General features: G+C 49.6%; 1 long non-coding RNA gene across 1 annotated transcript in view; it reads left to right on the forward strand.

Annotated features, from left to right (window-relative positions):
* The window catches only part of LOC131920447 (uncharacterized), a 45,889-nt gene that overhangs the window by 17,705 nt on the left and 14,670 nt on the right, over positions 1–13,514 (forward strand). Inside the window, exons 2-3 of the long non-coding RNA XR_009381650.1 lie at positions 8,073–8,178; positions 10,452–10,593. This is a non-coding gene — a long non-coding RNA (uncharacterized LOC131920447). The remainder of the gene's footprint in view (positions 1–8,072; positions 8,179–10,451; positions 10,594–13,514) is intronic.

Genomic DNA, 13,514 nt, shown 5'->3' on the forward strand with positions numbered 1-13,514 from the left:
CACTGTATCAAAGACCCCTTCTGGCTGGAAGAAGGGTATGCCTATGCTCACCTGCTTAGCAGCCAGGGTCTCTGAAGGTCCTGTCCTTGTCCTGGTCAATACAGAAAGCCTTGACTTGGTCTACCTAATTGCTCTCATATCAGCCCAACCCCTGTGGAGGCCCAACAGCACTAGCCTCCTCCAGGCAACCTTCTCAGATTGCCCCTGGGAGAACTAGCTTTCCTCTCAGCCCAGAAGCTCCAGGCTCCTGGGTGTTAACACAGTCCTCCAGGGGAAGGAATTTGGACTGAGTTGTCTCTGAGCAGGTTGTCTTCAGGGGAAGGCTGGGTAATCCGGAGGTTTGCCCAGCCTGCCTTGAGGCGTCAGATCACCTCCTTCTACTGGATCTGTCCAGTCATGCTCCCAGCTTAGCTGAGGAGACAGGCCTCATCTGCCCTGGAGATCTGAACAAGGAGCAAGAGACAAAGGTCAAGATGGAACCTGGAATCCCTCTGAATACCAGCCCATGGTGGGAAGCCCAGGCTTCTTAACCCCCGACCAAAACCCGGCTGAGTCTGGAGAAATCCTCCCCCGTACAGTGTCCACACTGCCGGTTCATTTCCCTTAGTGGTTATTATTGTAGTTTGTATATGAAGTGTTTCCACAAAAAGTTCAGTCTACCGTGCTACTGAGAGGCGGTTGCATCATGAGGGCATTGACTTCGTCTTCTGTTGAATTAATTACTCAGTGGGCTGTTAGGATGTAGGGCCTGGTTGGAGGAAGTAGGTAACTGGGTGTGTGGTGTGTGTGTGTGTGTGTGTGTGTGTGTGTGTGTGTGTGTGTGTGTGTGATTCTTTGTGATTTCATATCATGCATTCAGATCCTCCTTATTGCCCTGTCCCCTCCCATCTGACCTCTGCCCTTGCAACCTCCCCCTCCAAAACAAAACCAAATTTAAAAGAAAAACCAAAAACCAAATAAAACAAAGAAGCAAAACCAACCAACCAACCAACCAACCAAACAAACAAACAAAAGAAGAATCTTGTTGTGGAAGCTGTAGTACAGCCTGTTGAGTCACAGTTTACCCTTTAGTCTGTTCATCTTTACTTGCAAGTGTTCATTGCTGGGAGTCATTGGTCTGGCTTCTGTTATGCCACCAATATGGGCTCTCACTGGGGCTCCTCTTGGATATCTTCTTGTCATGGAGATCCTGCAGTTTGTGATCTGTGGGTTTGTCCCCTTCACATGCTCCAAAAGATTAGATTTGGTGGATGTTGGGGTGGGCCATCTCATGGCCCTGGTTCTGGACCTGGGTGGTCAGCTCTCCAACTTTCCCTCATCACTACCTGGGTAAGCTCTCCAGCACTGCTCAGGCCAGCTCACCCAATGCAGCCTGCAGCAAGGAGCGGGGCCAGTTCTGAGGCTCTCAGATCCAGGTCACTCACACTGACATCCAGGGCCAGCTCTACTGTTTCTCCCAGGCAAGGTACAGGGCCCTCTCTCCCTATTGCTGTAGGGGGTCTATGGGGGTGAGGGGGCTCAGCTCTGCTGCTCTCATGCCCTCAGGGCTGGTTCACCTGCATCCCGACAGCAGGGTCAGCTCTAATGTACTGTTCAAGTTGAGTGCAGGGCCGGCTCTCCTGTGTGCTGCAGCTGGTGTGAGGGCAGAGCTGGTTCTCTCACTCTTGTGACGAGGGCCAGGGGTGGGTTGGGGTGGTGGGGTGGCAGCTCTCTGTAGGTAACAAGAGGTGGAGGCTGAACAGCATCTTTCCCTCACCCAAGCCATTGCATGGCAGATGTGGGGGTGCCAAGTCAGTTCTGCTGCTCTCGTGCTCTCAGGCCTGCTTACCCACATCCCCAACAGCAGGGTCAGCTCTGGTGTGCTGCCTAGATGGGGTACAGCACCCACTCTCTTGTGTGCTGCAGCTGGTGAGGGTCAGGGCTAGCTCTCGAAGAGCATATCTTGTTCCTGGTCATACCCTCTCTGTGATTGATGGTCAGTTCTGTACCCAGGTCCACAGCAACACAGCCAAGCACTCACATATAGAAACTCCTGAAAGCAGGAGCTCCCCAAATTCTTGAAGCTGCTTTGTTAAGGAGATCTATCACAGTGACAAAAAGTGACCAAAAGATTGGTTTGCTTGCTAGAGGTAAGCAAACCTTCCAATCAGATACTGAGCTCTCAGAAGCAGGGATGGGACAATCTCATCATTTGCACTATAAAAGGGAAGGTGGTAAAGAGGTGTGTGACCCTTGTCCCTCCAACCTGCCTGACCACGAGTTACTCCACTTCCACCTGTCTGGCTCAGCAAGCGCCATCTTGGACACCTGCAGCCACCCAGCCCCTAAGCAGCTCTCACCAGAGGGCAAGGCATTTTGATCATGCAAACTAGCTACATGTATGTCCATCCACTTCACCTATAAGGGTAAGACCACTCTGCTGCGGGTACTGGCCTTTCCTCATGGTCTGGTGACCCTTGGAGCTGGCTTGGAGACAAGATTTCCCTTTAGGGACGATTACCATGGTATTTATGGGCTACGGGCAGCAGCCTCCCACCCCCACAATGGGGCACCTGTCCTTGTGGCACCTGTTCAGAGTGGCCACTGTGCTCCCCGCAGCCCTCCTGACGTCAATGGAGGGGACACCGCCTCCTCTGCCACACGTTGCTCACGAAGTGTAGGCAAAAGGCAAGCATCCAATTGCTGCGGGTGAGGATGAGAAAGAATTTGGTTTCTAAATTAGGGCTCAGCATGGTGGCCAGAGTGGGGTAGGGGAGTCTGTCAACTGAGGGTAGCTACTTCTGCAAGTGGGGGAGATGGCCCTGCCCCCTGGAACATTCAGGGGGCTCCCCTCAGCTCAGGCTTCTGTGCCAAGAGCCCTGAGAGCAAGCCATCTGAAAATCCGGATTGTGTGTTAGCCTGTCAATCCCCAGAAGCACACAGCCTTTCATTAAAACCCGCCTGACATTTCTGTTATGCTCAGAAATCCCGACCCGATGCCAAGCGCCTGCTATTTGCCATCACATCCGCCTGGGAAGCTGAGGGCCCGCCAAGCCTGCTGTGCCCAAATGCTCCCCAGGAGGCAGGATGGCAGGCTGTGCAGGGTCCTGGTAGGGGGAGCTGTCCCCAAAAGGTGGGGGATGCAGAGGCTATGACCTGGGTACCCTGGGCTGCGGCTTCAAGCTCTTTCAGGGGAAGCAGTGACTCCTCTGCTCAGACTGCTGAGGACAGGAACGCAATGGCAGAGCTGAGGGGGCTGCTGTACTCAGCAAGCCTGCACAGAGTCCACTCTGCCCAGCACTGTGTGGGGTCAGGACCTTAAGACCTGATTTCTCTTCTCCAGGGCCACACATCATGAGGGGGAGAGGAATGTTGGTACAAGAAGCAGATGGTGAAGGTGGCCCCCAGATTGAGGGAGGAGGCAAGTGGCTCTGTTGGATCAGGAGCGTTATGGATATTGGGCATTGACCCGGGCGTCTCGGAGGGGGAACCTGTCATTTGGTCAGCGTGCCAGGAGTAAATGTGCCTGAAAGGTCACAGAGATCACAGTCTGTGTGATATGGAAATGAATCTTCCTCAGGAAGGCCGGCAGGCCTTGGGTAGAAGGACAATGTGCAGTGGTAAGGCCATGTCTCAGCTCTGCAGCTGCATACTGTGCTCTCTGGCACAGACCACCTGGAGCCCAGGTGTGGCCGTATGGCTGCTATGAAGATTTGAGATACTCAGAGACCTGGAGCTTGGCGTTAGATGACACAGGCAGCTTTCTGCCAGCGGTGACCTGGGAAATATCTTAGGGTTTCTATTGCTGCAATGAAACACCATGACCAAAAAGCAAATTGGGGAGGAAGGAGTTTATTTGGCTTACACTTCCATATCACTGTTCATAATTGAAGAAATCAGGACAGAAACTCAAATAAGGCAGGAACCTGGAGGCAGAAGCCATGGAGGGGTGCTGCTTATTGGCTTGCTTCCCATGGCTTGCTCAGCCTGCTTTCTTATAGAACTTAGGACTATCAGTCCAGGGATGGCACCACCCACCATGGGCTGGCCCTCCCCCATCAATAACTAATTAAGAAAATGCCCTACAGCAGGAACTTATGGAGGCATTTTCTTAATTGGGGCTCCCCCCTCTCAGATGACTTTAGCTTATGTCCAGTTGACATAAAACTATCGAACACAATTGACCCCTTGTTAACTTGACACACAAACACATCACTGTTAAGCTACATACTTTCCTTTCTCATTCATCCCCAAGATCTCACATTAAAAATATAAATAATTTTAAAAATTCCACAGTCTTTACATATTCAAACACATTAAAAGTACAATCTCTTTAAAATAGCCTCTCTCTCTCTCTCTCTCTCTCTCTCTCTCTCTCTCTCTCTCTCTCTCTCTTCTCTCTCTCTCTCTTCTCTGTGTAGCCCTGGCTATCCTGGAACTCGCTCTGTAGACCAGGGTGGCCTCGAACTCACAGAGATCCACCTGCCTTTGCCTCCTAAGTGCTGGGATTTAAGGTGTGTGCCACCACCGCCTGACTTAAAATAGCCAATCTCTTAAAATCCAAAGTCTTTTAAAATTCAGTCTTTCGACTGTGGGCGCCTATGAAATTAAAAAAAAAAAAAAGTTTCTTACTTCAGGAGGGAAGAGCCAGGGCACAGTCACAAAAGTCAAAGCTAAACCAAATGTGAAAGGTATAAATAACTCAGTGTCCATATCCAGCTTCACTCACGGTCTTCTGGGCTCCATCCTCTGCAGTACACACAGTTTGCCTGCTGAGCCCTGGCTAGGTCTACTCTACTGCTGCTGCTGCTCTTGGTGGTCATTCTGTGGTACTGGTATTCCTAAAATGTAGAGGTCTTCTGGTGCAACTGGGCTGCACTTTCACCAATAGCCTCTCCTGGGTTCTCTTCATGGTGCCAAGCCTCAACTTTTCTGTGTGACCCCTTCAGTCCTGGGCCTTGACTGCCACTGAGGCTGTACCTTCACCGATGGCCTCTCACAGTGCCAAGCCTCAGCCATTCTCCATGACCCCTTCATGCCTTCAAAACCATACCACCTTGGTGACTCTTACACTACCAAGTTCAGCTGCCAGAGTGAGGTACAACCTTGGACATCTCTGGAACATAGCTTCTGTGTGCTGACTCCCAAAAACACTTCCCAGAAGATCTTACCTCAGTGATGCTGGTTTCTTCTTAATCACCACTAATTTCTCAACTCCAGCCAACTAACTTAAAGTATCCCAGCAAATTGAAGGTTTCCCTTTATTGTTCTGGTATCTTGTTAATCATAGCTGATTCTTCAGCCCCAGCTAACCAGAACCACAGAATCTTAATTTGAAATAATAAATGGTCCCAATAGAATCTTTAAACTTCCCTTTAAAACTCCACAAGCCAGGCCTCCATCTTCTGCGTTGCCCTCAACATTCTTATCTTCCAAGCTCCCACAGAACAGCTCATTAAGCATTGAACACTCTTGCACGAAGTTCCAAAGTCCTTCCACAATCCTCCCCAAAACAACATGGTCAGGTGTGTCAGAGCAGTATCCCACAATCCTGGTACCAATTTGTCTTAGTTAGGGTTTCTATTGATGCAATGAAACACCATGACCAAAAGCAAGTTGAGAAGGAAAGGGTTTGGCTTACAATTCCACAGCACTGTTCATCATCGAAGAAGTCAGGCCAGGAACTTAAACAGAGCAGAATCCTGGATGCAGGAGCTGATGCAGAGGCCCTGGAGGGTTGCTGTTTACTAACTTGCTCCTCTTGGCTTGCTCAAACTACTTTCATATAGATTGACCAGGACCACCAGCCCAGGGATGGAACCACCCACAATGGGTTGGGCCCTCCCACATCAATCACTAATTAAGAAAATGCCAGATCTTACGGAGACAATTTCTCAACTGAGATTCCTTCCTCTCAGATGACTTTAGCTTGTGTCAAGTTGACATAAAAGTATCCAGCACTGACAAAATCAGTAGCTAGAGGCAGTGCTTGGTCCTCCTGGCATGTTGTGTTCCACTCACTCTGCAGGATGAGCCACAGGCAGTGCTGGTCTGGCTTGGATGGTTTACTGCCGCTGCAAAACTCTTGATACTGCTGTTTGCAGACTAAAACTTTCCTGTGCTTAGCTTAGCAACTCAGGGGCCACAGGCCTGAGCCACTATTCAATTCCAAGCCAGATCCCCAGAGGAATGTGCCCCCTGGTGACCTGTGACCTCCCTACCCTTTCCTGGTCCTGTGCATGAGATTGGGAGCTGAGTGGAGGGCAAGGGTTCAGATCTGCACTTGATCTAGGTTACCCAGCCTTTGGGGCCTAAAGCTTGGGATGGGGGAACAAGTGGTGAGAACTTTATCTTGTCACCAAGAGCCTAACAATCTGCCAGTAACTTGGCTCCTAAAAGTAGATTTCAAAGCTGGACTCCGAGGTTTCCTAAGTTACTTCCTGTTAGTTCAGGCAGCATGGAGTGGTGACCTCTGCTATTCATCTCACTTTGGGCAGGAGACAAGACAGCACAGGCCCCTTCATGGGACAGGATGCAGGACTGTGGGGAGGAATGGCTTAGAGAAGCTTTTAGGGTGATAATGGCCACAGTGTTGGAGATGGTGGGGAAGTGGGCCATGAAAGTGTATTAAAGGTGGTGAGGATGACCCAGCCAGGTCAGCAGAGAGTCTGATCCTGTGTGACAGCAGGCAGAGGATAAACCAGACCAGCAAGGTCTGGAATGCCAGCAAAGCAAGTGACTTTATTCTGTGGGTCATAGAGCAGTGGATGGAAACAAACCAGGCTTGGAAGAGAATTGGGGCTGAGATCACCAACTCATGTTACCTGTTTACCTGTCCACCCATCCATCTCTCTGTCCATTTATCTACTTGTCCAACCCACCACTCTATCATCTTGTCTCCCCTTTTCTACCCACTCACCTATCCATACATCCACCCACCCATCCATCTACCCATCTATCTATCCACCCGCCCATCTATCTGTCCATCTGCCCATCCATCCATCTGTCCGTCCATCCATCCATCCATTCACCCATCCATCCATCCATCCACCCATCCACTCACCCACCCCAAGAGTTTATATATTGGACATAACGTAGGAGCCTAAGAACCAAAGACTTGGGCCTTGAAGATAGTTTTCATATTGCTTCTGACCTTGTGCCAGGAGGAAGAATAATAATTTGATGTCAGTTTTTTGAAGCTGCTGGTCTGAATGTGCTATTATTTCAGGCTTCAATTGCTGATCCCTATAGTAACTAGAGTCTATACCTGGAGCCATGAGTATCCCAGCTTGGTGTGTGCAGGTCATGAGGAATCCTCACCTCCACACTGGCTCTTCAGGTCAGAAGTCTCTAGCCACAATTCCTTTGCCCCATGTCAAGCACCCCTGATTCCTTTGTGGGCACAGGGGATCTGTCAGGTCCCCTTTGCTTACTGGATGAGAAGGAGACATGGCTGGGTAGGTGCAGTATTGAAAATGGACATTACCCCTCCTTGGTCGTGTCTAATCTTTCTATTGGCACGTACCCCTTTCATGGGGCATGCTCACCCTGAGTTTCACTTGAGGCCTCCCTCTGAGTCCATGGCATCACCCATTCCCTTCACTACAGGGCTCAGCTGAAACTTCATCTCTTTTGGAACCCTTAGATTGGAGGATTCATGCCTGCCCAAGTAACTGGCCATCTTCTTTTCTATCCGAATATGTGAGACAGGTTTGTTGCATTGTGTTAAAGTCTCCTCCCTGCCATAGTGGCTGCTGGACTCACCAAGCAGGTACCAGGCCAGCGTTTAGGGATGTTATGGTTTGAATTGAAAATGTCCCCTAAAGGCTCATGTGTCACAGCTTGGCTGCCAGCTGATGAGCCTTTGGGAAGTGATTTGATCCTGAGATGCTGACCTCATCAGTGAATAAAGCCATTGATGGATTAATAATTTTGTGGCACTATTGGGGCATGTGTGGGAGGAAGCTGAGAAGTGGGGCCTGGTTGGAAGAAGTAGCCACTGAAGATGTCATTCAAGCTTATATTTTGTTTTCTCTGTCTCCCTCCCTCCCTCCCTCTTTCCCTCTCTCTTTCCCTCCCTGCCTGTTACTTAGCCCACTGACTATCACAAAGCAAGCAGCTTCATCCATTATGTCTCTGCCTTGCCATGGGCTTAAAAGCAAAACAACTAACTGACCACAGGCTGACACCTCTGAAGCTGTGAGTCCAAATCAATCTTTCTTTCTTTGGTCCTTTGGGGATTTTGCCTCAGCAATGAGGAAATTAATTAGCATAGGATGAATAGATGATGGATAGAGGTGTGGAGCTTTGAGAGGGGGCATGTGTGAGTATTGGGGTTTCTTGGCAGAGCTGCTTTTTAGGTGGGATGTGAGAAGGGGAGCAGACTCACAGCTCCCCTAGTCCTCTGTGTACCCTCAACACCACATGCTTGCTGGTCTAAGCCCTGTGAGAGACCTTTGGTTCCATTCCTTGGCCCCTTTGGCTTCATGGAGGGCAACGAACTCAGGGAGGTGGTAGAAGGACTTTCTAGGGAAGTCTGTCCTCCGGTAGGCCTGAGGCTGTGGCCAGTGTGCACACACTGGGCTGCCACCCACACCCTACTTCTAGTCTTGTTCTTGAGCTCACCTATCTGAATAGGGCTGTGGATCCTGGATGGCCCAGGGTAGTTATGGCTGCAGTTTGTGGGCACAGAGAGAGATTAGGGATGCATATCTCAGAGGAGATGGCAAGGACTCAGACTCAGACTCCCTGGGTTTGTTCCTTGTTTCTTTAACCATTCTCATCTTGGGCTTAGCTCCCACTAGTGTCTCAATCCTAAGTTTGGGGGAGCACAGCCATGCAACACAATCATGACAATGGCCATAGGACAATCTGCCATCAGTCCATGCTCTAGCAGGGGAGTCTAGCAGGGGAGGCTGGCCCATGGCTAGCCAGTTCAGTAACTTGAGTGTCCACCAGACCCCAAGAGGATGATGGTGGTGGTTGGAAAAGCAAATTTAAGTGGTCTCAGGCTTGACCCTGGAGCAACTACTTAATTTAGTGCTCTGTGGGATTTTAAAGAGTTTAAGAGGCTAGCACCCCTACTTACAAGGCAGGATTACAGGCTCAGTGTAAAGTGACAGGCTGCTATGCCATGTCCAGAGGTAGTGGACAGCCTGGCATCTGACCCTGGGAGACAGAGATAGGGCCTGCCTGTCCCTCCCCCAGACTGGCTTCCCGAGTGACTGTAGGAAAGGCTGGCCCTCAGCCTTGTTTATTTTTGGAGCATTTTAACTGGTTCACAAGGAAGTGAGCCTTGTTAAAAGGGATTTAACTGTGGGTCACCGCCAGTTTGAGGGGCTTAAGAGGAAAGAAAGAGAGGGCCTTTTGCCTTCATCCTCCCCAGAGCAGGGCCCCTCTCACAAAGGCAAGGTCCCAGAGCTGGACTTCAATGCTCGCCCAGCTGGAGGGAGCTGCTGACAGGGAAGAGCTTAAGTCATTAATGTGAACAGAGAGGGTTTCCTAGCACAAAAAAGAGAGCCTTCCAGATCCCGGGTGGTGGTGGGGGGGAGGGAGGTTGAGAGGTTGCACCGAGGGATTTCCTAGGGGCTTTTTTTCATTGCCCCTTAAGGGGAGGGCTGACCCTCTGCTCTCTGGAACTCAGCAGCAGCTTGGGACTTAGGAATCTAGGGCCCACTCCCCTCTGCCACCTAACTCCAGGAATTCCCACACATCTGTGATGAGCCAGTGAGCTGCCTTCTGTGGCAGTCATATGTGAATCTTAGAAACATGGCCTTGATGGAGGCCTGGGGCAATGGAAACAGCCCGAATCTTTGCTCCCAGTGATCTATGATGGATATGCCTCAGCATGGGGGAGTCAACCTTGATGTTTAGGGCCTGGAAGTGCCACCTCTGTCTTTCTTCCTCTGTGTGATGGAGGAAGACCCCTACCCCTTGCTCTTCACCCTCCATCTTTCTACCCATGGAATTCCAGAGGGAACCACAGGGTCTTGGGACTCCTCTGCCCAGGGGAGGTTGTGTAAAATCTTGGAAGCCTCCCTCTGCTTTGGATTGATGTGGGTGCCCATGTTGTCCTTTTGAATGCTGGAAGTTTCTCCAACCTTCTTGTTCCAGGAGTGGAGTCCCAAGGCACCATTACTATGGGTCAAGCAGAAAAGATGGCTTTATATCTTCCCCTGGCCTAGTGAGGAGTTTTATTATGATGGGAAAAAGCCAAGGAGGTGAGGAGGGGCCTATCAGCTCCATACCAAATAAAGTAGAAACAACTAAATAAAGCACTATTGTGGCTCAGGGGAAAATTAAACTTGTCAATTATGATTTATGAGTGATTGCCAAACAGGAAGGTGGCCCTGCCCATCTTAGAGGCCGCTTTACTGCCTTCTCTGACTGCAGGGTAAGGCTGCTGGTTCGTGATCTTTTGGAAGGTGAGTCTCCAGCAGCATTAACTGTTAACTTCTTGTCTGCAAGCTCAGGTCCAAGCTGCCGAAGGGAGGGAGCCACCTTGTGCCCCCAGTTTGGCATGGAGGTGAGAAGGGCATGTGGACAGCAGCCACTGGAAAGGTGCCTGCACCAGACCCTGGCTCGGGTCCCAGCTTGAGCTTGGGACGGCAGTGGGTAAGCTCTCCATCCGTCCTTGCCCTATAAGAATTCCTGGCAGAGTTGCCCACCCGCGCCAGCGTCACCTCCCTGTGGAGGGACACCAATTTGTCCTCGCTTGCAACTGCCCAGGCCAGATGGTGGGTATTTCCAGGCCACAAAGTCCTCTGACCTTTGAACAGTTGCCGCCAGATTTCAATAATGGAAGGGGCTCTTTTGAATAAGTACAAATGAGACGTTATATTTCCATACATTTTATTTCCAGCCTCATCTGCGAATCTAATATTGACCCGGAGTTATCTGTGATGGGGAAGTTATTAATTCTGACAGATATAAGGGAGAAGCTAATATTCGCCTTTTACAAACACCTAATATTAATCTCGGGTGCTGTAAACGAGCGAGGCACGCCGGCGTGGGGGAGATGACACCAGCTTGGAATTTGATAATGAAAAATGGGGAAGTTTAATTTCAAGGAATGGATAAAAATGTTTGCCCGCTGAGAGGTAAGCAGCCTTGGAGGACCCCCAGGCAGAGGGATTCCCATAGGACAGAGCTTGGTCCAGGGGTGACAGGTGCCTGAGAGTGGCAGACATGAAGTAGGAACTTCCAAATTCTCAGCAGCTCTTCTGCGAAGGATGCAACAGGATTGCAGCAGGGCAGAGGCTCTCCTATAACTCAGGGGCACTGCTGTGTCTGTGTTCCTAGAAAGTACAGCTATCAAGGCCAGATCCTGTGGCTTGGCACTTGCCCTGCCATCTTTCCCAGAACTGCATCCATGGGCTAAGAGCTGAGATGCTCTCCTGTTGCTGTCACCTGACCAGGGATTGGTCCCCACACCTCAGCTTGGGAAACCAAGCAGGGGAGAAGCCAGATGACTGCCTGTAACTTGGAGGCACCATCTCACACCAACTCTTTGCCCGGTGCCCTGGCTACCTGGTCCCTGCACTGCTGTTCCTTCAGTACACTCTCACTTTCTCTTTTGCTCTGGGCTTAGCCCAGGCTTGTGGGGTTGTTCCCCATCTCCCCAGCACTGTATATTAAACAGAGGGCCTCAACTGTGCTAGGAAACACTGTACCTGTGAGCCACACCCCCAGCTCCTCTGTCACAGTTTTTTTTTTTAATGTTCATAGGCCTGTTTTCTCTCTTCCTCCTCCTACTTCATCAGATTCTACATTCAGATCTCTTTTGGGGTCTACTACACTGTCACAGGCTGAATTGTGCCCCCCAAATTTAAATGTAGAAATCCTAAAGCCCAGTGCCTCAGAATGTGACCTCATTTGGAAATAAGGTCGTTGCAGACATAATTAATTAAGATGAGGTCATGTTGGAATAGTGTGGGTCTCTAATCCGAAATGACTGGTGTCCTATAAAAATGGGACATTTGGACAAAGACACATGTAGGGAAAGAGAAAGAATGCCATGTGAAGACAGGAACAGAGATGGGGCTATGGTTCTGTGAGACAAGGAAGGGAGACCACTGATTGCCAGTAAAGAGCTGGAAGCCAGGACTAGGGCCAGGCGTGCTGACATATTGAACTTAGACCATTGGCTTCTAAATGTGTGAGACAATGACTGTCTGTTGAGCCTGTAGTGAGTGGTACTTTGCTAAAACTGGGGCAGATTGTGCACACATACCTTGTCACCACAGCAACATTAGTCACCATTGATGTGACACTCTGAGCTGAATGATTGTGTGTGTGTGTGTGTGTGTGTGTGTGTGTGTGTGTGTGTGTGTATGTGTGTGTGTGGCCAAAGGACTCTCCAAACCTGGAGCTCACCTAGGCTAGTTCTCCCTTGTCTGCCACCTGTTGGGATTATAGGTATGTACCACTAGGCCTGGCTTTTTAATTTCAATATAGTATTTTTGTTAACTCCTTGAGAATTTCATACAGTGTATTTTGATAATATCCACCCCTCATGTCTCTCCTTAAACTCTTGCAGATCTAACCACCACCTCCCCACTCAACTTCATGGTTATTATTTTTTTTTTTAAATAACCCTGTGAGCCCAATTTATACAGCCTAAATACTCATGCATGTGGGGCTATATACTGGGCTGTGGTCCACCTCCCAGGGTCACACGTTTGAAGAGAACTAACTCTTCCTCTTCCAGAAGCCATTATCAGTCAACAGCTCTTCAGTTAGGGGTTGGGACTCAGCCCTTCTCTCCATACTCGAATGTTGGCTGGCTTGATCTTGCGTAGGCAATTGCAGCTGTTGTGAGTTCATGAGAGGCTTGTCTAGCAGGCACTCCAGCCACCTCTGACTTCTTGCTCTTACACCCTTTCTGAAAGGGTTCCTGAGCCTGGGAAGGCAGAGCATGATAGAGATGATCCATTTGTTTCTGGTCACTCCATTGACACTTTGGCCAGTTGTGAGTTTATGCATTAACAACCACTCCTCACACAAAGAAATTTCTCTGCTGAGGTCTGAGAACCATACTAATCTGTGGGTATAGAGATGTGAATTTAGAGGGTAGTTGGTTTATATTCATTTAGCAAAATAGTAGTGATAGGTGGTTCATCCACGGAGCCTATGAGGTCCCCAACCATGGGTTCTTGGCCACATTTACAGCACCAGACATGCATTACGTCTATCTTTTTAAATGTGGGTGATGGGGATCAAACTCATACTCTTATGCTTTTGAGGCATTTGCTTTGCTGACTGGCCATCTCCCCAGCCTAGAGCTGAATGTTTTTTTCCAAGATCCAAGAGGACAGTGTCTGGAATTGTTATATGTGTCCTGTTGTATTCCCAATGCCTAGCACAGTGCCCGGCTCACCAAATATAGAGCACCTACTGGATACAGGGGTGAAAACTTTCTTGCCTCTAGCCATTGACACCAGAAAGCACTCACTAAATTCTGTTTGCCCAGGACTGTGCTAAAGGATAGGTATGTGCAAGGACAAACTCTAACACCCACCCTGATGTGCTCTGAC

Source organism: Peromyscus eremicus, chromosome 1 (genome assembly GCF_949786415.1).
Source record: "Peromyscus eremicus chromosome 1, PerEre_H2_v1, whole genome shotgun sequence".
Taxonomy (NCBI): domain Eukaryota; kingdom Metazoa; phylum Chordata; class Mammalia; order Rodentia; family Cricetidae; genus Peromyscus; species Peromyscus eremicus.